This window comes from Mobula birostris, chromosome X (assembly GCF_030028105.1).
Source record: "Mobula birostris isolate sMobBir1 chromosome X, sMobBir1.hap1, whole genome shotgun sequence".
In the NCBI taxonomy this organism is placed as follows: domain Eukaryota; kingdom Metazoa; phylum Chordata; class Chondrichthyes; order Myliobatiformes; family Myliobatidae; genus Mobula; species Mobula birostris.
Genome location: NC_092402.1, coordinates 84,448,986 through 84,473,948, shown reverse-complemented (window position 1 = coordinate 84,473,948; position 24,963 = coordinate 84,448,986). Strand labels below are relative to the sequence as shown.

The window sequence follows — 24,963 nt, the reverse complement described above, 5'->3', positions numbered from 1 at the left end:
ACCAGGAAGCTACGAGAGTACAGCACACAGCTGAGTCTGAAGTCACATACAGGCCATATTGATTTGAAGACAAATATCTCCAATAATCTTCAATCTCAAGTAAAATCCACTTCAGTTTCACCAAACTCACCCATCCTTGCCTCTGGTGCCTATCTCCAACAATAGCTATTGTGGATCAGTGATACTTTTTCCAATGTTCCAACAGGCACACAGTGGCAAAACTGCCCAATAATGAAGGGGTAATGAAACCTCACAATGGCAGAAAATCACATTTTAACACTTTAATGTAGAGTTATAGCAATGCAACACAGAAACAGGTCCTTTAGCCCATTGAATCTGCACTGACTATCAAATACACATATACACTAATCCTATTTTAATCCCATCTAATACAGTTTTTAGTTGTGCAAATTGTCCCTAACTGCAGAGAAACTCAGAGAGTTGCACTACTCACATGAACCCTGCCTTGAATGCTGTGCACATTAATAAATTTCATCCAGACTCACACAAAACTACTTAAGCTGCTTGCACTTTAGAGCACAGAAAAATTCCTAGATAATTCTTTTTATTTTCTTTCACTTAAACCTTTTTGTTTAGCTATTGGGCTTTGCACAGATTATATGACATTGCCATTTCTGTGGCCTTATCCAGGATATTTATACAAAGGATTTCCATGTTTTTAAGGCTGAAAGAGTGAATATTGGAAGGACACTGGGCAGATTACATTTTGAGATACAGGTATAGTTGTAATGTACAGATCTATTTTGTAGCGCAATGGCTCCCCTTAGCACTAATTATTTACTGATAACTTACCCATGCACATTCATTTATAGCTCGTTTTGCAAAGTGAATATAACTACACCTCCGAGTGCATGCTTTTATTCATTTAATATGTAGTTGTACAGACACAACAGACCGGCAATGAATACGAACCTGAATGTCAGTGAATATCACCGACTGCACTGACAGTTCCGAGATGACAGAACTCGGAGAAAGGGAGAGAGACAGCGAGAGGAAAGAGTGAACCAGTACTGTGAAGGCAGTCACAGATGCTAGCACAGGGACGTGTGAGTGTCAGTGCATAGTACACAGTGAGGCCACATCCACACTAGACCGGATAAATCTGTAACCGAAGCTTTTATCTTCGTTTTGACCCTCCGTCCACACTGAATCGGCGTTCTCCTCCCCCGAAAACTGAGCTTTTCTAAAACACTCTCCAGAGTGTATAAATCTGAAAACGCTGGTTGGCTGTTGTAGTGTGTACGGGGTAACCGGCTAATTTTAAAAACGCTGTCATGACGTGCTGGAACAAATAGTGGTGGCAGCGCAGCATTTCATTGTTTTCTTGAACGCAACCTCCAACACCACAACAACAGTATCTGACAATGGATGTGTAACAGCCTAATGTAACATTGTATGGAAATACAAGATAACACTGATGCAGACATGTTTTATACGTTTAACAAGGTGCTTTAGTAACGTATTGCTTGTGCAAACATTCAGTGGATGCAATTGTCACTTTTGCCCAGGAACTCGTTTTATTGCACATGTTAAATACAGCAAAACAATACACAAAGACATGGCAAAAGTAAAGGCAAATAAGTGAGATAACAGCAAATTTCACTTTTGCCCAGTAACAAGCCTTATTGCGTTTAGTTGTAGCTGTAGTCCCCTTCATCGGTGAAGAGACTATGGCTGTAGGAAATGTTTCTGGACAAACGCTCACCAAGTCTTTCGACTGGCAATTTCCTTTTAAGTTTTTCTAGTCTGTAACTGGACAAACGCGCACCAAGTATACCGTTTCCTCTTCGCTTGTTTTCTGTGTGTCCTGCGCATGCCCAGTAGGAGGAGATTCGCCAAAATATCTGTTTTAATGTGGACAGAGGTATTTTTGAAAACGCCTAGTGTGGGCACCTGTTGTTTTTACGCGAAACCGGCTTTTTCAAAATTATCCGGTCTAGTGTGGACATGGCCTAAGAGTTGCACAACCAGCAAAGCTAAAGTGAAAATAATGTGATAATGGCCTTTGTCAGAAAGTTAACGAATTTGATAGAGCTAATGAGGACTGGGAATCGTATATTGAGAGGGCTGAACGGTATTGAAATGCTAACGATGTGGTTGAAGAAAATAAATTCTCCACAGCTCTTAGCTTAATGGGTACTAAAATGTATAGTACCTTATGCAACTTAGCAAGACATCAGACAACATTGTTGATATTTTACAAAATCACTTGAGCCTAAATGCACTAGTAATAGCTGAGAACTTAGATTTTACAAAAGTAACCAGTTAAAGGATGGAAGCATTTCTGAATGCATTGCAGAACTGTGCAAACTTCCCTAATACTGTGACTTTGGAGATGGACTTTCTGATGCATCAAGGGACAGGCTTGTATGTGGCATGGATAGTCAAGGCACTCAAAAGAGGCTATTGTCAGAAAAAGACCAAATCTTAGAATGGGCATTATCAATATCAATGGAGGCAACAGCAAAGGAAGTATAAGAACAACAGAAAAAGAGTTTAGAATGTGAAATGCACAAAATACCCTTGAATGGTGCAAAAAGCCAAAATTGTTATCAATGTGGCAAATCCTCTAATAATACAAGTGACAGTTGGTTCAAAGAAAACGTTTGCAGTAAGTGTCACAGACAAGGCTGCATGGAGAGAGTTTGCAAGTCTGACAAAAAGCAGAACCAAAGAGAAAAACCACACAGAGTGAAAAGTTTCAAATATAAAACTAAACAAATGAATAAAGTGACTGAGTGCGAAACAGAATCAGACAATGAAGAGTCTGACAAAGGTGAGCTGTCATGTCTAGAACTGCATAGCATTACTGAAGCAGATCACAAAATCATCTGGATCACAACAGATGAGTCTGGTGTAAAACTGAATACAGGGTCAGATTTGTCTGTAATCTCAGAAACTGACTACAACAGACTGTTTACTAAGCTACCATTAGAAAAGACCTCGGTGATGATAAAGACCTACACAGGCAAAACAAAATGTCTTCTAAAGGCATACTGAAAGTGAATGTGATGTACAGAGGCAAAACACAGCAGTTAGAGCTTTATGTGTTGAAGAGTGGAGAGTCAGCACTTTTCAGACATGAATAGTTAAGAAAAATCCAACTAGACTAGCACACAATCAAAGCTTTCAATGTAACATCAACAGGCAACCGCAGCCCAAAAGGTAGCACTAACCAGAGAATGTCACAGCTGCTTAATCTAATGAGAAGGTGTTTAAGAAGGGCATTGGTAAACTCAATGGCATGAAGGCCAGAAATGAACTGGATGAAGCATTACAGGCTGAAACCCTTTGGCAGGACTGGAGAAAAGAGCTAAGAAGTAGATTTAAAAGGTGGGAAAGGAGACAGAGAAACACAGGGTGATAGGTGAAACTGGGGAGGGAGGGATGGAGTAAACAGCTGAGAAGTTGATTGGTAAAAGAGATAGAAGGCTATGGAAGAAAGAAAAGGGGGAGGAACACCAGAGGGAGATCATGAGTGGACAAGGAGATAAGGTGAGAGAGGGGAAAGGGGATGGGAAATGGTGAAGGGGGGTGGGGTGGGGGCACTACCGAAAGTTTGAAAAATCGATGCTCATACCATCAGGTTGGAGGCTACCCAAACAGAATAAAAACACCATCCCCTTCTCTTAATTCCTCCTTCTCCACTGCATCTACTCTCAGAATGAGGCTTTTCATTCTAGCACGAAGAAGATGTTCTCCTTTTTCAAAGAAAGAGGCTTCCCTTTCTCCACCATCAACCGCATCTCTTCCATTTTACGTACGTCTGCCATCACCCAGTCCTCCTGCCACCCTACCAGGGATAGGATTCCCCTTGTTCTCACCTACCACCCCACCAGCCTCCACGTACAACACATAATTCTCCAGAACCTCCACCACCACCAATGGGATCCTACCACCAAGCACATCTTTGCCTCCTCCACACTTCCTGCTTTCCGTAGGGATTGCACAAGATACGATAACCTTCTGCATTCCTCCTTCCCCACTGATCTCCTTCCTGACACTTCACCTTGCAAGCAACGCAACTACTATATCTGCCCCTACACCTCCTCCCTCGCTACCATTCAGGGCCCTAAACTGTCCTTCCAGGTGAGGCAACATTTCACCTGTGAGTCTGTTGGGGTCAGCTACTGTGTTCAGTGCTCCAGTGTGGCCTCCTCTACATCGGTGAGACCCGACATAGATTGGGAGACTGCTTCACCGAGCACCTACGCTCCGTCCACCAGAGCAAGTGGGATCTCCCATTAGCCACCCATTTTAATTCCACTTCCCATTTCCATTCCGATATGTCCATCCATGTGTAAGGGGTTTCTTCTTTTATGTTACTGCGTAGGCTAATCAAAATGGCTTCTTTGTTATGTTAACTGTGATGTAAGGAGTTCTCTTTCTCTGCTTGTTTGGGTTATATTATTGATAAGAGAGCGAATAAACCAATTGGGATAGATGATATTCTTTCTTGTGTGTCTGTAAGCTATTGTGTTGCGCGGGCTTTGGCGTAGAAGGCATGATGGGGACAGAGAGAGGAGATGCGATGCTGTAAGCTGGCCGACAGGGTGGACCCTGAATGGAAGTCCGAGGCCCAGGGTCTTCGGCGAGGAGAGGAGACGAAGACAGACAAGTGTGGAGTGTCTGGTCGACCACCGTGCTTGGTCCCAGGTGGTGGGTCAAGGTGGTCAGAGGGGATCGAATGGTGGAAAGAGGACCCCATTACTGGAGCTCCAACTGTTGTGCACGAAATGGTTGAACTTTGATAAGTTTGGCGCCTTTTACTTTCCTTTTATATTTTATCTCTATTAATTACATAGTTCCAGTAATATCTATAAATTGTAATCATGTAATCGTATATGGTGTATTGTCTGTTATTTGGTGGGGTGGGGTACATCACACAGCATCCACACAAACTTAATTACCCAGTTTGGCGGGGCTGAAGGCTGCTCCCCCAGACGAAAGCGAGTTGAGTGAGCCTGAGGCTTCCAGGGGGCTACACATGGGTTCCTCCACAGTCGTGATGAGGCCACACTTAGGTTGGAGGAACAACACCTTATATTCTGTTTGGGTAGCCTCCAATCTGATGGCATGAACATCGATTTCTCGAACTTCCGGTAATGCTCCCCCCCCCCCCCACCATTCCCTTTTCCATCTCTTATAGAAACATAGAAAACCTACAGCACAATACAGGCCCTTCGGCCCACAAAGTTGTGCTGAACATGTCCTTACCTTAGAAATTACCTAGTGTTACCCATAGCCCTCTATTTTTCTAAGCTCCATGTACCTATCCAGGAGTCTCTTAAAAGACCCCATCGTATCTGCTTCCACCACCGTCGCCGCCAGCCCATTCAATGCACTCACCACTCTCTGCGTAAAAAATTTACCCCTGACATCTCTGTACCTACTTCCAAGCACCTTAAAACTGTACCCTCTTCTGGCAACCACTTCAACCCTGGGAAAAAGCCTCTGACTATCCACACAATCAATGCCTCTCATCATCTTATACACCTCTATCAGGTCACCTCTCATTCTCTGTCGCTCCAAGGAGAAAAGGCCGAGCTCACTCAACCAATTCTCATAAGGCATGCTCCCCAATCCAGGCAACATTCTTGTAGATCTCCTCTGCTCTCTCTCTCTATAGTATCCACATCCTTCCTCTAGTGAGGTGATCAGAACTGAACACAGTACTCCAAGTGGGGTCTGACCAAGGTCTTATATAGTTGTAACATTACCCCATAGCAGTGCTTCAGGTACTTGGATCATTGGGATCTCTTCTGGAGGAGGCATGACCTGTTCAAAAGTGACGGGTTGCGCCTGAACCAGAGGGGTCCAATATTCTTGCAGGCAGGTTTGTCAGAGCTGTTGGGGAGGGTTTAAACTAATTTGGCAGGGTGATAGGAATGGGAGTGAATGGATTCTGGATCAGATGGGTGGTAAAAAAAGCAAAGACAGCATGCAGTCAGACTTTCAGGTAGGGCAGGCAGATGAGAGGACAAAATTGCAGCCAGCAGGGTGAGTTTCAGTGCATTAGGGATGCAGAATCAGAAAAGGGAGCAAATACAGTATTCAAAGTGTAAAATGTCAACGCACAAAGTGTAAGAAATAAGGTGGATGATCTTGTTGCAATAGTACAGATTGCCAGGTATGATGTTGTGTCCATCACTGAATCGTGGCTGAAGGATGGTTGGAGTTGGGAGCTGAATGTCCGAGGTTACACATTATATCGGAGGGATAGGAAGGTAGGCAGAGGGGTGGCGTGGTTCTGCTGGTGAAGAATGGCAAGATGTGACATAGGATCTGAAGATGTTGAATCCTTGTGAGCTGAGTTAAGAAACTGCAAGGGTAAAAGGACCCTGATGAGAGTTATATACAGGCCTCCAAACAGTAGGTGGGATGTGGACCACAAATTACAACAGGAAATAGAAAAGGCGAGTCAAAAAGGCAATGTTATGATAGTCATGGTAGATTTCAACATGCAGGTCAGTTGGGAAAATCAGGTTGTAAATGGATCTCAAGAGAGTGAATTTGTTGAATGCCTATCAGATGGCTTTTTTAGTGCAGTTTGTCGCTGAGCCTACTAGGGGATCAGCTAAACTGCATTGGGTGTTATGTAATAAACCGGAGGCAATTGGGGAGCTTAAGATAAAAGAACCATTAGGAGACAGTGATCAGAATATGACTGAATTCAACTCGAAAATTGTTTGGGGTAAAGTAAAGTCTGATGTAGCAGTATTTCAATGGAGTAAGGGAAATTACAGTGGTCTGAGAGAGGAATTGACCAAAGTAAACTGGAAGGAGCTGCTGGCAGGGATGTCAGTAGAGCAGCAATGACGTGTGTTTCTGAGAAAAATGAGGAAGCTGCAGGATATATGTATTCCAAAACAAAGAAATATTCAAATGGAAAAATAGTACAAATTGGCTGATAAGACAAGTCAAAGCTAATGTAAAAGTAAAAGAGAGGGCATCCAACAAAGCAAAAATTAATGGGAAGAGAGAGGATTGGGAAGCTTTCAAAAACCTACAGAGAGCAACTAGAAGAATCATTAGAAGGGAAAGGATGAAATATGAAAGCAAGCTAGCAAATAATATCAAAGTGGATAGTCAAAGTTTTTTCAAATATGCGAAAAATAAAAGAGAGATGAGAGTGGATATAGGACCACTAGAAAATGAGGCTGGAGAAACAATAACAGGGGACAAGGAGATGGCAGATGCACTAAATGAGTGTTTTGCATCACTGATCTCTGTGGAAGTGTCTGGCAGTGTGCCAGATGCTGTACTGTGTGAAGGAACAGAAGTGAGTGCAGTTACTATTACAAGAGAGAAGATGCTCAAAAAGTTGAAAGAACTAAAAGTGCATAAGTCACCTGGCACCGCACCTTACGGTTCTGAAAGAGGTTGCGGTAGAGATTGTAGAGGCATTCATAATGATCTCTTAAGAATCATTGGACTCTGGCTTGCTTCTGGAGGATTGCAAACTTGCAAATGTCACTCCATTCTTTAAGAAAGGAAAAAGGCAGCAGAAAGGAAATTATAGACAAGTTAGCTTGACCTCAGTGGTTGGGAAGATGTTCGAGTCAATTGTTAAAGATGAAGTTATGGAATACTTGGTGACACAGGAAAAGATAGTACAAAGTCATCATGGTACCCTTAAGGGAAAATCCTGCCTGATGAACCTCTTGGAATTCTTTGAGGAGATCACAAATAGGATAGGTAAAGGGATGTAGTGGATGTTGTATATTTGAACTTTCAAAAGGCCTTTGACAAGGTGTCATACATGAGGCTGCTTACCAAGTTAAGAGCCCATGGTATTACAGGAGAGTTACTAACATGGTTAGAGCATTGGCTGATTGGTAGGAGGCAGTGAGTGGGAATAAAAGGGGCCTTTTCTGGTTGGCTGCCAGTGACTAGTGGTGCTCTGCAGGGGTTGGTGTTGGGACCACTTCTTTTTATGCTGTATGTAAATGATTTAGATGATGGAATAGATGGCTTTGTTGCCAAGTTTGCAGATGACACAAAGATTGGTGGAGGAACAGGTAGTGTTGAGGAAACAGGTAGGATGCAGAAGGACTTGGACAGATCAGGAGAATGGGCAAGAAAGTGGCAAATGAAATACAATGTTGGAAAATGCATGGTCATGTACTTTATTAGCAGAAATAAATGTGCATTCTATTTTCTAAAGGCAAATGCAATGTTAGCATTCATTTCATGAGGTATAGAATATACGTAAGAACAGGGATGTGATGTTGAGGGTCTATAGGGCACTCGTGAGACCACACTTGGAGTACTGTGTGCAGTTTTGGGCTCCTTATTTTAGAAAGGATATACTGACATTGGAGTGGATTCAGAGAAAATTCACGAGAATGATTCCAGGAATGAAAGGGTTACCGTATCAGGAACGTCTGGCAGCTCTTGGGCTGTATTCCCTGGCATTCAGGAGAATGAGGGGGGATCTCATTGAAACATTCCGAGTGTTAAAAGGCCTGAACAGGCTAGATATAGCAAAGTTATTTCCATGGTAGGGGATTCTAGGACAAGAGGGCACACCTTCAGGATTGAAAGATGTCCTTTTAGAACAGAGATGCAGAGAAATTACTTTAGTCAGAGGGTGGTAAATCTGTGGAATTTGTTGCCACAAGCAGCTGTGGAGGCCAAGTCATTGGGTGTATTTAAGACAGAGATAGAACGGTTCTTGATTAGCCAGGGCATCAAAGGGTATGGGGTGAAAACAGGGGAGTGGGGATGACTGGAAGAATTGGATCAGCCCATGATTGAATGCAGAGCAGACTCAATGGGCCAAATGGCCAACTTCTGCTCCTATATCTTATGGAATTTGTTACCACAGGCAGTGGTGGAGGTCAGGTTGTTGGGTGTATTTAAGGCGAAGATTGATTGAGAGAAGGCCGGGGAGTGAGGTTGAGGAGGGGAAAAAAAGATTAGCCAGGATTGAATGGCGGAGAAGACTCGATGTGTCATATGGTCTCATTTTGCTCCTATGTCTAATGGTCTTATGGTGATTACAAAGAAGAGAAGTGGACACCCGGTGGGATATCTACAAGAACTGGACCACTGATGTACACAGTGGACGTTGGAGATCAGACATGGAGATGTCATGTGGACCAGATACTGGACACTCATCCAAAGAACACACCTTGGTCATTTGAGTCCAACATGATAGACACATTACCGTCACCGGACATAATTCACAGTGATGATCGTGTCACTGACAGCAACATGACACATGCAAGAGAGAGAAAGATGTCTTTGACAAGACACCTGCCAAACCTGATGCCACTCCTCAAGTCCAGAGGCGCGATCCTGAAAAAAAACAGAGCGCCACCCAAAAGACTGAAACTTTAATATAGTTAAGTTAGTTATAGACTTTTTTTTTAAAGGAAAAAATAAAGAAAACACTGTTATTGTGAAAGCACATATATTTGAACATGGTCTGTTTTGTTACATTAATCTAAAGGGGAGGAAGTGTAATGTATGGATCTATTTCTTGTAGCAAAATGACTCCTCTCAGCACTAATTATTGACGGATAACTTACCCATGCACATTGACTTCAACGCCAGAGTGGGAGCCGATAACGATTCCTGGCCGTCTTGTCTTGGCCACTTTGGAATTGGCAAAATAAATGACAATGGACAACGTCTCCTGGAGTTCTGCTCCTATCATGGCCTGTGTGTAACTAACTCCTACTTTCAGACGAAGTTGCAGTACAAGGTCTCATGGTGACATCCACAGTCTAAACATTGGCACCAACTAGACATGATCACCACCAGGCGCTCTTTCATCAACTCTGTATGAATCACCCGTAAAGACAGTAAGGTAGAAGGGCTGAAATGTGTGTACCTCAATGCAAGAAGCATCAGGAATAAAGGTGATGAACTGAGAGCTTGGATACATACATGGAATTATGATGTAGTGGCCATTACAGAAACTTGGCTGGCACCAGGGCAGGAATGGATCCTCAATATTCCTGGATTTCAGTGCTTTAAAAGGGATAGAGAGGGTGGAAATAGGGGAGGAGGGGTGGCATTACTGGTCAGGGATACTATTACAGCTACAGAAAGGGTGGGTAATGTAGCAGGATCCTCTTTTGAGTCAATATGGGTAGAAGTCAGGAACAGGAAGGGAGCAGTTACTCTATTGGGGGTATTCTATAGGCCTCCTGGTAGCAGCAGAGATACAGAGGAGCAGATTGGGAGGCAGATTTTGGAAAGGTGCAAAAATAACAGGGTTGTTATCATGGGTGACTTTAACTTCCCTAATATTGATTGGTACCTGATTAGTTCCAAGCGTTTAGATGGGGCAGAATTTGTTAAGTGTGTCCAGGATGGATTCCTGTCACAGTATGTGGACAGGCCGACCAGGGGGAATGCCATACTAGATCTAGTACTAGGTAATGAACCGGGTCAGGTCACAGATCTCTCAGTGGGTGAGCATCTGGGGGACAGTGACCACCACTCCCTGGCCTTTAGCATTATCATGGAAAAGGATAGAATCAAAGAGGACAGGAAAATTTTTAATTGGGGAAAGGCAAATTATGAGGCTATAAGGCTAGAACTTGCGGGTGTGAATTGGGATGATGTTTTTGCAGGGAAATATACTATGGACATGTGGTCGATGTTTAGAGATCTCTTGCGGGATGTAAGGGATAAATTTGTCCCGGTGAGGAAGATAAAGAATGGTAGGGTGAAGGAACCATGGGTGACAAGTGAGGTGGAAAATCTAGTCAGGAGGAAGAAGGCAGCATACATGAGGTTTCGGAAGCAAGGATCAGATGGGTCTATTGAGGAATATAGGGAAGCAAGAAAGGAGCTTACGAAGGGGCTGAGAAGAGCAAGAAGGGGGAATGAGAAGGCCTTGGCGAGTAGGGTAAAGGTAAACCCCAAGGCATTCTTCAATTATGTGAAGAAAAAAAGGATGACAGGAGTGAAGGTAGGACCGATTAGAGATAAAGGTGGGAAGATGTGCCTGGAGGCTGTGGAAGTGAGCGAGGTCCTCAATGAATACTTCTCTTCGGTATTCACCAATGGGAGGGCACTTGATGATGGTGAGGACAATATGAGTGAGGTTGATGTTCTGGAGCATGCTTATATTAAGGGAGAGGAGGTGTTGGAGTTGTTAAAATACATTAGGACAGATAAGTCCCCGGGGCCTGACGGAATATTCCCCAGGCTGCTCCACGAGGCGAGAGAAGAGATTGCTGAGCCTCTGGCTAGGGTCTTTATGTCCTCGTTGTCCACGGAAATAGTACCGGAGGATTGGAGGGAGGTGAATGTTGTCCCCTTGTTCAAAAAAGGTAGCAGGGATAGTCTGGGTAATTATAGACCAGTGAGCCTTACATCTGTGGTGGGAAAGCTGTTGGAAAAGATTCTTAGAGATAGGATCTCTGGGCATTTAGAGAATTATGGTCTGATCAGGGACAGTCAGCATGGCTTTGTGAAGGGCAGATCATGTCTAACAAGCCTGGTAGACTTCTTTGAGGAGGTGACCAGGCATATAGATGAGGGTAGTGCAGTGGATGTGATCTATATAGATTTTTAGTAAGGCATTTGACAAGGTTCCACACGGTAGGCTTATTCAGAAAGTCAGAAGGCATGGGATCCAGGGAAGTTTGGCCAGGTGGATTCAGAATTGGCTTGCCTGCAGAAGGCAGAGGGTGGTGGTGGAAGGAGTACATTCAGATTGGAGGATTGTGACGAGTGGTGTCCCACAAGGATCTGTTCTGGAACCTCTACTTTTCGTGATTTTTATTAATGACCTGGATGTGGGGGTAGAAGGGTGGGTTGGCAAGTTTGCAGACGACACAAAGGTTGGTGGTGTTGTAGATAGTGTAGAGAATTGTTGAAGATTGCAGAGAGACATTGATAGGATGCAGAAGTGGGCTGAGAAGTGGCAGATGGAGTTCAACCCGGAGAAGTGTGAGGTGGTACACTTTGGAAGGACAAACTCCAAGGCAGAGTACAAAGTAAATGGCAGGATACTTGGTAGTGTGGAGGAGCAGAGGGATCTCGGGGTACATGTCCACAGATCCCTGAAAGTTGCCTCACAGGTGGATAGGGTAGTTAAGAAAGCTTATGGCGTGTTAGCTTTCATAAGTCGAGGGATAGAGTTTAAGAGTGGCGATGTAATGATGCAGCTCTATAAAACTCTGGTTAGGCCACACTTGGAGTACTGTGTCCAGTTCTGGTCACCTCACTATAGGAAGGATATGGAAGCATTGGAAAGGGTTCAGAGGAGATTTACCAGGATGCTGCCTGGTTTAGAAAGTATGCATTATGATCAGAGATTAAGGGAGCTAGGGCTTTACTCTTTGGAGAGAAGGAGGATGAGAGGAGACATGATAGAGGTGTACAAGATATTAAGAGGAATAGATAGAGTGGATAGCCAGCGCCTCTTCCCCAGGGCACCACTGCTCAATACAAGAGGACATGGCTTTAAGGTAAGGGGTGGGAAGTTCAAGGGGGATAATAGAGGAAGGTTTTTTACTCAGAGAGTGGTTGGTGCGTGGAATACACTGCCTGAGTCAGTGGTGGAGGCAGATACACTAGTGAAGTTTAAGAGACTACTAGACAGGTATATGGAGGAATCTAAGGTGGGGGCTTATATGGGAGGCAGGGTTTGAGGGTCGGCACAACATTGTGGGCCGAAGCGGCCTGTACTGTGCTGTACTATTCTATGTTCTATACCACAGTGCAGACTGCGATACGGATCATGCTTTAGTATGCTGCAAGATCAAACTATGTCTGAAGAAAATCCACCACTCCAAACAAACTGGAAAACCTCGCATCAACACAACAGAGAAGAAACAGTCAGGAAAGGTTGACCACTTTGCCAAGTCAGTACAGGGTGCTATGACTACCTCCTCACAAGGAGATACTGCAACAGAACAATGGTCATACCTTCGCAACACCATCCACGAATCAGCACTCTCTACCTTTGGAAGAAAGACCACAAAGAGCAGTGACTGGTTTGAGGCAAAGTCGAACATCATGACTCCTGTCATCGAAGCCAAGCGTGCAGCTCTCACAGAGTACAGGCGCTCACCATCCGACCAAACACTCCAGGCACTTCGAGCTGCTAGCAGCAAAGTGCAACAGACTGCAGGGCAGTGCGCAAATGAGTACTGGCTCCAGCTCAGTGAGGACATTCAGACAGCAGCTGTGACAGGCAACATCAGATCGATGTGTGATGGTATCAAGAAGGCCCTTGACCCATCACAGAGCAAGACAGCACCCCTGAAGTCATCCAGCGGTGAAATAATCACCGATAAAAGCAAGCAGACGGAACACTGGGTAGAACACTACTCCGAGTTCTACTTGAGAGAAAATGTTGTTGTTAGCTCAGCCATTGGTGCCGTCGATTGCCTACCAGTCACGGATGAACTTGACTCCGAACCAACCATTGAGGACCTCAGCAAGGCAACTGACAGTCTGGCCCCAGGGAAAGCTCCTGGCAATGATGGGATTCCTCCAGACCTGATCAAACACTGCAAGAGCTCACTCCTCCAACCTTTACACGAGGTCCTCCGTCAGTGCTGGAAGGAAGGAGCCGTACCACAGGATATGTGCAACTCCAAAATCGTCACTTTCTACAAGAATAAGGGTGACAGGAGCGACTGCAACAACTACAGGGGTATCTCCCTCCTCAGTATTGTCGGCAAAGTCTTTGCTCGTGTAACTCTGGCACGTCTACAAACTCTTGCAGAACGGGTCTACCCTGAGTCCCAATGTGGTTTTCACGCAAGGAGGTCAACTGGACATGATTTTCTCACTCTGTCAACTCCAGGAGAAGTGCAGGGAACAACAGAGACCCCTCTATGTCGCTTTCATCGACTTGACCAAGGCATTCGACCTTGTCAGCAGGGATGGGCTCTTTCAGATTCTCCTCAAGATCGGCTTTCCCCCGAAACTCCAAAGTATCATCAAGCCATTCTATGACAACATGAGGGCTACTGTTCAGTACGATGGCAGCTCATCAGAACCCTTCGCTGTTCGTAGTGGAGTCAAACAAGGATGCGTGTTGGCCCCAACATTATTCTGCATCTTCTTCTCTCTGCTACTGAAGCACGCGTTTGGGATGTCAACAGAAGGCACACCAGGTCTGATGGGCAGCTGTTCAACCCTGCGTGCCCGAGAGCAAGAACAAAGGTGTGAAAGATCTTAATACATGACGTGCTTTTTGTCGATGACACTGCTATAACCTCACACACCAAACAGCAACTACAAACTCTCATAGACTGCTTCTCTAAGGCATGCAAGGACTTCGGGTTTACCATCAGCCTAAAGAAAACAAATGTCCTTGCCCAGAATGTAGTGGAGACACCCGTCATTACCATCTACAATTACGAACTGGAAGTGGTCCACGAGTTCACGTACTTGGGGTCGACCATTAGCAACACTCTCTCCCTCGATGCTGAAATCAATAGGCGTATCGGCAAAGCAGCATTGGTCCTTGCTCGACTCTCCTCGCAGGTCTGGGAGAATCCGAAACTCGCTACAAAAACCAAGACTGCTGTATACAATGTATGTGTTATCAGCACCCTCCTGTATGGTAGCGAGACTTGGACCATCTACTCCAAGCAGGAGAGGAAACTCAATAGTTTTCACCTGCGCAGCTTTCGTCACATCCTTGGCATCACCTGGAGAGACAAAGTCCCAAACTCTGAGGTTCTCTCCCGCGCTGGACTTCCCACAATGTTCACGCTATTAAGACAACGCAGACTGCAGTGGCTGGGCCACATCTGTCGTATGAAGTATGGGAGACTGCCAAAGGACATCCTCTACAGAGAACTAGCAACAGGCAAGAGGAACGTTGGTAGACCCCAGCTTCGCTTCAAGGACCTCTGCAAGCGCGACGGGAAAGCCTTAAAAATCAACACAGTGCTGGGAGGATACAGCAGATGACTGCAACAAATGGCGAGGTACTCTTCAGCAACACCTAGAGCAAGGCGAAAGACTGATCCTAAGCCAGTTTGTGGAGCAGAGAGCTAAACGGAGGGCACAGCGGACAACAATTCCACGACGCCCTACACATGCAGCAACTGTGGCAGAGTCTGCCGTTCCAGGATCAGCCTCAATAGCCACAGTCGACGCTGCTCGTCAAATCAGTGACTACCAGAGGCGCAGTACCCATGGTCGACCATGACTGACGGAGGCCACACACACACAAGCTGCCAACCACAGCTGACGAGCCCCATCTGTACGAAGCAACTGGTTTTTAGGTGCCAGTAACCTGCCTTTGCCTCTTCTCCTGTCAGTAGAAATGGTTCTGCCAGGCTTAGCCACAAATGAAGGCCAGGAGCTGGACTTGGTTGACAGAGGCTTATTTGAGGCTATTAGCAATGATACTGCTGAAGAAACGACATGGAGAACAGTTCCCCTTATAGTTTGTCCAGAGCAGTTTTCTTTCTCCATTTTCCATGTATTAATTTGTGTTACTATTGCTGAGAGTAGCTTCTCATTTATAGTTCATGAGTCCTGGCAACCTAAAGAGCAACGCATTTCCACTTCTTACCTATATTCTGAAAACTTGCAGATGCTATGAAACACAATACAGAAATATTAATTATTTTAGGTACCATACTGTGTAATCCTTTACAACAATATGGGCCAATCTGGAAAGGAAATAGATGTTTTATCTTTGTACCAATTCAAGAGAGGTGCACTGTTCAGGTTTGTGAATTGGATAATAGGTTGTACTTAGGAAATGCATCTTACAAGGGAGGACCACAAAAGCATATCAAAGCAGAGCCAAATTTAGTATGCCCCTATCTGTCATCTAGAGCAACTTATACTTAGAAAATAAAGGGTAATTACATCAAACAGAATCTAAAGAATTACTTCAGCCATAAACCTGTCACCAAAATTACTATTCCTATTTATTTGACACACCAGTTAACAGAAAAGTGATTTTTCTATCTAAAGTGTTTTTTTTAATTATTTGCTTCATCTGAGCTGAAACTGACTTTCAGTAAATTGACAGTTGAAATGTTTTACTGGATTGGAAGTAAAAGAAGGCATTGACACAAGTGAAGATGAAAGACTATGACTGTAAAAACATACCTATCAGTGGAGCCCTATAACATCAGATTACAATGTATATCGTTGTCATCATCCCTCGAAGTCGAGGATGATGGTCTTCGTTCTGAAGAAGTGGCCCACAGAGCAAAGACGCCTGTGTGTGTGTTTGTTTAACGTGTACTTGATGTTGCACTCCAAGAAGCACACGATGTTTCACAAATCAACCAACTGATTCCAATGGCATGGAAACCATGACGATTGGAGCTGATGGATTTGTTGCAGCCTTCATAGCCGTTCAGCCACAATGTATATAAGGCAAGTACCATTATAAACATTTATTTCGTGATCTCCTGGACTAATGTTGCTTGCCTGAGGTGCTCAGAGATACATTTTCCAGAATGTTTTTTCCCTCTGTCTCATCAAGGGGTTTTCTCCCACTTTTTTGTCATGTCCTGGCTGTGATGGGGCTGTAAGAAGAAAGTGTTTGTCTTGTGATGCGCTGCCCATTATTTGTATCTGAATAGACCACTGGCCCTTTATACAGTTGTCATGTTTACAAGTTCACTTTTTCAAAGGGAAGATGCAGAAGAGAGTTTGGAAAAGCAGGAGGCATTGAAAGAATTCAATCGGACTGGTTTCCAGCATCTGCAGATTTTCCCTTGTTTGAGACAGGTTCAAATAATAGGTTAACAAACATTGGTCAATTATTCATATTGATGTAAGGAACCTGATAGTGAGACACCAATCTCATTATCTGAAATATTTCCCAAGTTCCTCAGGTTTGAATATCTCCTGTCATATTGTAACTAAAAAGAAGTAAAACCCTGCTATCAAGAATATATTTTGATAATGCGCTGTAACATTTTAATTACTGGGTTTGCTGGATTAGTGTCTAAATAGTAAGTTTTCTTGTAGCTTAACTTCTTTTATGCAGTGATTTGCAGTAATCTCTAGTAAGTTAGTTCTGTATATTTTTTGTAATTTCTTTATTGTCAGCATATCCACATCAATCAAACTAGCTGTTCTTGTCATTAGTTTTTCAGCATAAAGACAAGGTTCTTTGTTCTTTCCTTCCTTGCTCTTCTTCATCCTCATTTTTTAGCTTTGAGTTCTTTTCTTCTTCCTTACTTACGGTGAGTCAGTTATTGTCAGAGTTAGTTACCTGCTGCTATGTTTACTGTTATTTCTTTAGTATGAACACTAAATAAAACAAGTTGAATCACAAGATTTACACCCCTTTTTTTGACTTCCAAAGAACCTTCTGAACAATACCATCTCCATATCCACAGGAACTACTCAGTGCCAATGTGCTTCAATTTGAAGAATGTAGTTGGGAAACAAGTAGAACAAATGGCCTTTTCTGTATTTACAATCTATAAACCTCAGTAAGCCTCCTCTGTTGTATTGGCAATGATAGAAGAATATGGCTGCTGTATGTAAGCAGATGCTAAATGTCTTTTATTTTAAAGAGGTTCTTCACAGGAGAGCAGCTTCAACATCTTATTGGAAGAAGGTAGTCAATCAAGGTGGCTTTTTCTTGAATAAGAGAACTTTCTTGCTTTACATGGGTCACCTGGAGGAGGTTGTATGATGTTGGAAGATCCAAAACACCTGATGATTCCAAGAACATCACTGAAGATGTGTCCAGAAACATCAGTAGATGTATGTACACAGCTTTACATATTGTCAGGACACTGGAGCAGGGATCCAATCACAGACCCAGTACTGTGCACACAATGATATTAATTGAGTAATAAATCCCAAGGTGCAAACAAAGTCAGTGTCAAAGTTTAGGCAGAGATCAAAGCATCCAGAGAAATCCAAAAACCAGAATCAGGAAACAGACAAACTCAATATTCAGACAGACAGAGTACAATCCCAAGGTGTAAACAAAGTTGGTGTCAAAGTTCAGGCAGAGATCAAAACATCCAGAGAAATCCAACAACCAGAATTAGGAAACAGGAAGAGTCAATATTCAGATGGACAAAGTAGAGATACAAATGCTGGAAAGGCTCAGGAAAACTCACTGGCACAATCTGGTAACAAACAGGTGAAAACACAGGACTGAAATACACTGACAATAGACAGAGAGGCAGATGATAGGTGGAGCACAATGAGACACAGGTGGTAGCAATACAGGTAATAATGAGAAACAGGTGAGAGACGGAGTACTCAGTAATACAGGGGCCGGAGCAGAGCAGGAGTGGGGACAGGAGCACATGGTAATACAAAACCACAGGCTGATAGCCAGGGGGAAACACACAAAAAGAGTTCAACTGGAGGTACTGACACATTTGGAGACTTGCAAAGATTAATTACTTGCATTTGCCTTCTTCACCACTGACTCAACCTGCAAGTTAACCTTCAGGGTGTCCTGCACAAGGACTCCCAAGTCACTTTGCATCTCAGATTTTTGGATTTATTCCTGGTTTAGAAAATAGTCTGCACATTTATTTCTACCACCAAAGTGCATGACCATGTATTTTCCAACATTGTATTTCATTTGCCACTTTCTTGCCCATTCCCCTGATCTGTCCAAGTCCCTATGCATCCTAGCTGTTTCCTCAACACTACCTGTCCCTCCACCAATCTTTGTGTCATCTGCAAACTTGGCAACAAAGCCATCTGTTCCATCATCTAAATCATTTATATACAGCATAAAAAGAAGTGGTCCCATCACCGACCCCTGCGGAACACCACCAGTCACCAGCAGGCAACAAGAAAAGGGTCCTTTTATTCCCACTCGCTGCCTCCTACCAATCAGCCAATGCTCTAACCATGTTACACACATAAAAGTTGCTGGTGAACGCAGCAGGCCAGGCAGCATCTCTAGGAAGAGGTGCAGTCGACGTTTCAGGAAGTCCTGACGAAGGGTCTCGGCCTGAAACGTCGACTGTACCTCTTCCTAGAGATGCTGCCTGGCCTGCTGCGTTCACCAGCAACTTTTATGTGTGTTGCTTGAATTTCCAGCATCTGCAGAATTCCTGTTGTTTGCGCTCTAACCATGTTAGTAACTTTCCTGTAATACTATGGGCTCTTAACTTGGTAAGCAGCCTCATGTGTGGCACCTCGTCAAAGACCTTTTGAAAGTCCAAATATACAACATCCACTACATCGCCTTTATCTATCCTACTTGTAATCTCCTCAAAGATTTCCAACAGGTTCGTCAGACAGGATTTTCCCTGAAGGAAACTATGCTGACTTTGTCCTATCTTGTCCTGTGTCACCAAGTATTCCATCACCTCATCCTTAAACAATTGACTCCAACATCTTCCCAACCACTGAGGTCTGGCTAACTGGTCTATAATTTCCTTTCTGCTGCTTTCCTCCTTTCTTAAAGAGTGGAGTAATATTTGCAATTTTCCAGTTCTCTGGCACCAAGCCAGAGTCCAATGATTTTTGAAATATCATTTCTAATGCCATCACAATCTCTCACGCTACCTCTTGCAGAACCCCAGGGTGCAGTTCATCTGGTCCGGGCGACTTAGGTCTTTCAGCTTTTTGAGCACCTTCTCTCTCGTAGCAGTAACTGCACCCACTTCTCTTCCTTCACACACTACAGCATCAAGCATACTGCTAGTGTCTTCCACAGTGAAGACTGATGCAAAATATTCATTTAGTTCATCTGCCATCTCCTTGTCCCCTGTCATTACTTCTCCAGTCTCATTTTCTAGCAGTCCTATATCCAACTCACCTCTCTTTTATTTTTAACATACTTGAAAAAGCTTTTCCTATCCACTCTGATATTATTTGCCAACTTGCTTTCATATTTCATCTTCTCCCTTCTTTTGATTCTTTTAGTTGCTCTCTGTAGGTTTTTTAAAACTTCCCAATCTTCTATCTTCCCACTAATATTTGCTTTGTTGTATGCCCTTTCTTTTGCTTTTACAATAGCTTTGACTTCCCTTGTCAGCCATGGTGGTACTATTTTACCAGTTGAGTATTTCTCCATTTTTGGAATACACCTGTCCTGCACCTTCCTCATTTTTCCCAGATACACGCACCATTGCTGCTCTGCTGACATCCCTGCCAGCAGCTCCTTCCAATTTACTTTGGCCAGCTCCTCTCTCATATGACTGTAATTTCCCTTACTCCACTGAAATACTGCGACGTCAGACATTACTTTCTCCCTATCAAATTTTAAGCTGAACTCAATCATATTGTGATCAGTGGTGTGAGGGGATCCAGGAGTGCCCCTATTAACTGTCTGAAGAGAGACAGAGAGAGACATTCATCATTGATGGTTTGTTTGGAAAGGAGAGAGAGAGACAAAGATTGACAGTTGGACTGACATGGGAGTTAACTTTGGAGTTTTACTTCGGAGGTAAAAACTGAGCAGCTCGAAGGTTGCTATGGTGACTAACAGGACATTATTGATGTTACTTTCAAGGACTTGTTGCCTGCTTGTGCATTTCTTCATAGACAAAGGAAGGAGGGACTCTTTGAATGATAGGTGATGTTCAGCTGGTGGGATAAATGGGAGGTCAGATGATACAGACCTCAGACACATGATCTGGACACTGAATGAGCGTTGTTGTGCCCGCAGAGAAAGTGGGTTTTGGAGGATCGATCAGGCGGATCGATCCAAATTGCTATTCCAGCGGTGAAGAAGGGGTTGACTGGTGGGGAGTTGTCTATGTGTCCACCCTTGCCGGGGTGATAGCTCCACCACAGGAAAACCGGTCCCCCTGGTTAAAGTCACAGTCGGTGACTTGTAAAGGATTTCAGAGGACGAGAAGATCGACGGCATCAGCTCACCTGAAGACTCAACTCTCTCTCACTCCCTCCATCACTACTCAACTAAATACCATGAACTGAACTGAACTTAACCTTACTCAACATCGTAAGACTGTATCTTTTTACCCCTAGACTTAAAGAAGCTTGGTTTTCATACATATATTTCCACACTTACTGACTTGCGTACTTATATATATATATTCATTGCTAACCTGTGTGAATTATTTACTTTGATATTATTGTATTGCATAGTTACTAACAAATATTATTAGTTGTTAGCAATACGAGACTCCAAAGTGGTTTCTATTTCTGCTGGTTCTTTATCCCCATCACGGGGTACGTGACAAAATTGGGGCCTGCATCCGCGATATGAACAAATTGGTCGGGAGGCTGGTTTGAATTGATTGGGGAAAATTCCTTTTGATTTGGTTGTGTGGAGTATCAGCAGAAATGGAGTTTGAAGTTAATAAGTTTATGACAGAACCAACCCCTGAGGCGTTGAAGGATGCTAAGAGGGATTTGCTGTTGGGAATTGCTCAAAGGTTAAAACTAAGGGTGACCACTAAAATGAGGAAAGTTTAGATGCAGACGATAATAGCCCAGCATTATGTAGCTAAGGGAACGTTTGAGGAGGAGGTTAGAGTTATTTGCTGAAGGTAAGGTACATGCTGAGGCTGAAGCTCAGTTGAAACTGAAACTGGAATGACTACAGCTCGAGGCTGAGGCCGCAGAGAAACAGAGGATCCATGAGGCTAGAGAGGCAGAGAAACAGAGAGAAGAGGCAGAGAGACAGAGAGCATTTGAAAGGGAGAGATGGCAACAGAACGTTCAGATGGTGAACCGTGAAGAGGGGTTCAGTGTCAGTCGAGAAATTAGGTTGGTACCTCCATTTGATGAAGCCGAAATTGATAGGTATTTCCTGCATTTCGAGAAAGTGGTCCGTAATCAGGAGTGGCCGCGGGAGCAGTGGACGGTGTTATTACAGAGTGTGGTAAAGGGGAAGGCTCAGCAAGCATATGCAGCCCTGTCTCTTGAAGATGCAAAGGACTATGATAAAGTGAAGGATGCTGTGTTTAAGGCTTATGAGTTAGTCCCGGAGGCGTACAGACAAAGGTTTCGAGGTTTGAGAAAGTCCTGGAACCAAACGTATGTGGAGTTTGCCCATGAGAAACGGGTATACTTTGATCGGTGGTGTGTTTCGAAAGGGGCGGTTGAAAGTGTTGGCAACATGAGAGCGTTAATGTTGATTGAAGAGTTTAAAAACTGTGTCTTGGCTGAGATAAGGACGCACTTAGATGAAAAAGGGGTGGCGACACTGTCAGAAGCTGCTAAGTTAGCAGACGAATATACCCTAACTCATAAAGTTAAATTTTTCCCCACTAAGGGTAACCCACAAGGGAGTAGAGATAATCCACCGGCTAAACCAGAGAGTAAACCGGGGATTAGTGATAAAAGTAAGGAGGAAGGGAAACAGTCGGGGGGAAAATTTCCCAGTTTCAAGTGTTACTCTTGTGGAAAACCTGGCCATGTGGCGTCCAATTGTTTTGCTATGAAGAGGGGAAAAGGAAAAGAGAAAGAGAAAACCCCAAATGCCTGTGTTCAGACGGCTAAAACACCGTTGAAGAAGGAGGGGTCTGACCGAGTTCAGGAGGGACACGAGAGATTTATTTCAGAAGGGTTTGTGTCTGTGAAGGAGGGGTCAACCCCAGTTCCAGTGAGAATCTGGAGAGCTACTGGAGCTTTCCAGTCACTGATATTAAAAAGTGTTTTGGAATTTGGTGCTGAGACAGAGACTGGGGAAGTAAGTATTATCAAGGGCATTGGAAAGGGAACAGAGGCCGTGCCTTTGCATAAGATAATTTTGAAATGTGACTTGGTATCCAAGCCAGTCACAATAGGGGTACGATCTGAACTACCGATAGACCATGTTGATGTCTTACTCGCTAATGACCTTGCAGGTGGAGATGTTTACCCAGCAGTTCAGCTCACATATAAGCCTGAACAGGAACTTCAGCAATAGCTGGCTCCTGTACAGGCCAAGGTTCAAGCTATTGCTGAAGTTCCTGTTCCAACTGGCAACAAAGCTTTAAGAAGGTTTTTAGGAATGGTTGGGTATTATCGTAAGTCTTGTAAGAACTTCGCAGACATCGCTCTCCCCCTAACAAAACTCCTAAGGAAGAGTGAAAGATTTGTATGGAATGACCTTTGCCAGGAGGCATTTGAACGCCTGAAAGCCATCCTCTGTTATCATCCTGTGCTCAAAGCACCTGATTTTTCAAAACCATTCTCGATAGCAACAGACGCTAGTGACAAAGCTGCTGGGGCAGTACTGTTACAGGAGGGTGTGGATGATATTGAACACCCAGTAGCTTATTTCTCAAAGAAATTTAATGTGCACCAGAAAAATTATTCAACTGTTGAGAAGGAGTTATTGGCACTTATTCTGGCCTTACAACATTTTGAGGTTTATACTTGTCCTGCTCAAAGACCTCTTGTGATTTACACAGGTCACAATCTGCTGGTGTTTTTAAATAAAATGAAGGATAAAAATAGGCGGTTGTTAAATTGGAGTCTAGTACTGCAGGAATTTGATTTGATAATCAAACATGTAAAAGGTACTGATAACATCATAGCTGATTGCTTATCCCGATGTTAAGTTGGAAACTGTAACCATTTTTGCTTTGTCATCTGATGTTTTTTCCCTGTATTGTTTAAATCCCTGTGATGGGCATTTTAAAACAAATCGTCTTCGACAATTTTTTTTCCCTGAGGAAGGGGAGTGTGAGGGGATCCAGGAGTGCCCCTATTAACTGTTTGAAGAGAGACACAGAGAGACATTCATCATTGATGGTTTGTTTGGAAAGGAGAGAGAGAGAGGAAGATTGACGGTTGGACTGACATGGGAGTTAACTTTGGAGTTTTACTCTGGAGATAAAAACTGAGCAGCTCGAAGGTTGCTATGGTGACCAACAGGACATTATTGATGTTACTTCCAAGGACTTGTTGCCTGCTCGCATTCCCTTACAGACAAAGGAAGGAGGGACTCTTTGAATGACAGGTGATGTTCAGCCTGGTGGGATAAATGGGAGGTCAGATGATACAGACCTCAGACACATGATCTGGACACTGAATGAGCGTTGTTGTGCCCGCAGAGAAAGTGGGTTTTTGGAGGATCGATCAGGCGGATCGATCCAAATTGTTATTCCAGCGGTGAAGAAGGGGTTGACTGGTGGGGAGTTGTCTATGTGTCCACCCTTGCCGGGGTGATAGCTCCACCACAGGAAAACCGGTCCCCCTGGTTAAAGTCACAGTCGGTGACTTGTAAAGGATTTTGGAGGACGACGAGAAGATCGACGGCATTAGCTCACCTGAAGACTCAACTCTCTCTCTCTCTCCATCACTAATCAACTCAATACCACGAACTGAACTGAACTTTACTCAACATCGTAAGACTGTATCTTTTTACCCCTAGACTTAAAGAAGCTTGGTTTTCATACATATATTTCCACACTTACTGACTTGCGTACTTATATATTCATTGCTAACCTGTGTGAATTATTTACTTTGATATTACTGTATTGCGTAGTTACTAATAAATATTATTAGTTTATAGCAATACGAGACTCAAAGTGGTTTCTATTTCTGCTGGTTTCTTTATCCCCGTCACGGGGTACGTGATCACTGGTTCCTAATGGTTCTTTTACCTTAAGCTCCCCAATCGCCTCCGGATCATTACATAACACCCAATCCATTGTAGCTGATCCCCTAGTAGGCTCAACGACAAACTGCTCTAAAAGTCACCTCTTGGCATTCAGCAAACTCACTCTCTTGAGATTCATTACCAATCTGATTTTCCCAATCGACCTGCATGTTAAAATCTCCCAGGACGACCATAACGTTGCCCTTCTCACATGCCTTTTCTATTTCCTGTTGTAACCTGTGATCCAGCTCCCAGCCACTGTTGGGAGGCCTGTATGTGACTGCCATCAACGTCCTTCTACCCTTGCAGTTTCTTAACTCAGCCCACAAGGATTCAACATCTTCTGATCCCATGTCACATCTTTGTACTCATTTGATGCTATTCTTTACCAGTAGAGCCACACCACCCCCTCTGCCTACCTTCCTCTCCCTCCAATATAACGTGTAACTTTGGACATTCAGCTCCCAACTACAACCATCCTTCAGCCA

The 24,963-nt window shown here is 43.7% G+C and overlaps 1 protein-coding gene across 1 annotated transcript in view; it reads right to left on the bottom strand.

The window, feature by feature from the left end:
• adam11 (ADAM metallopeptidase domain 11) overlaps positions 1–24,963 on the bottom strand; it is a 242,953-nt gene that overhangs the window by 80,100 nt on the left and 137,890 nt on the right. The window lies entirely within an intron of this gene.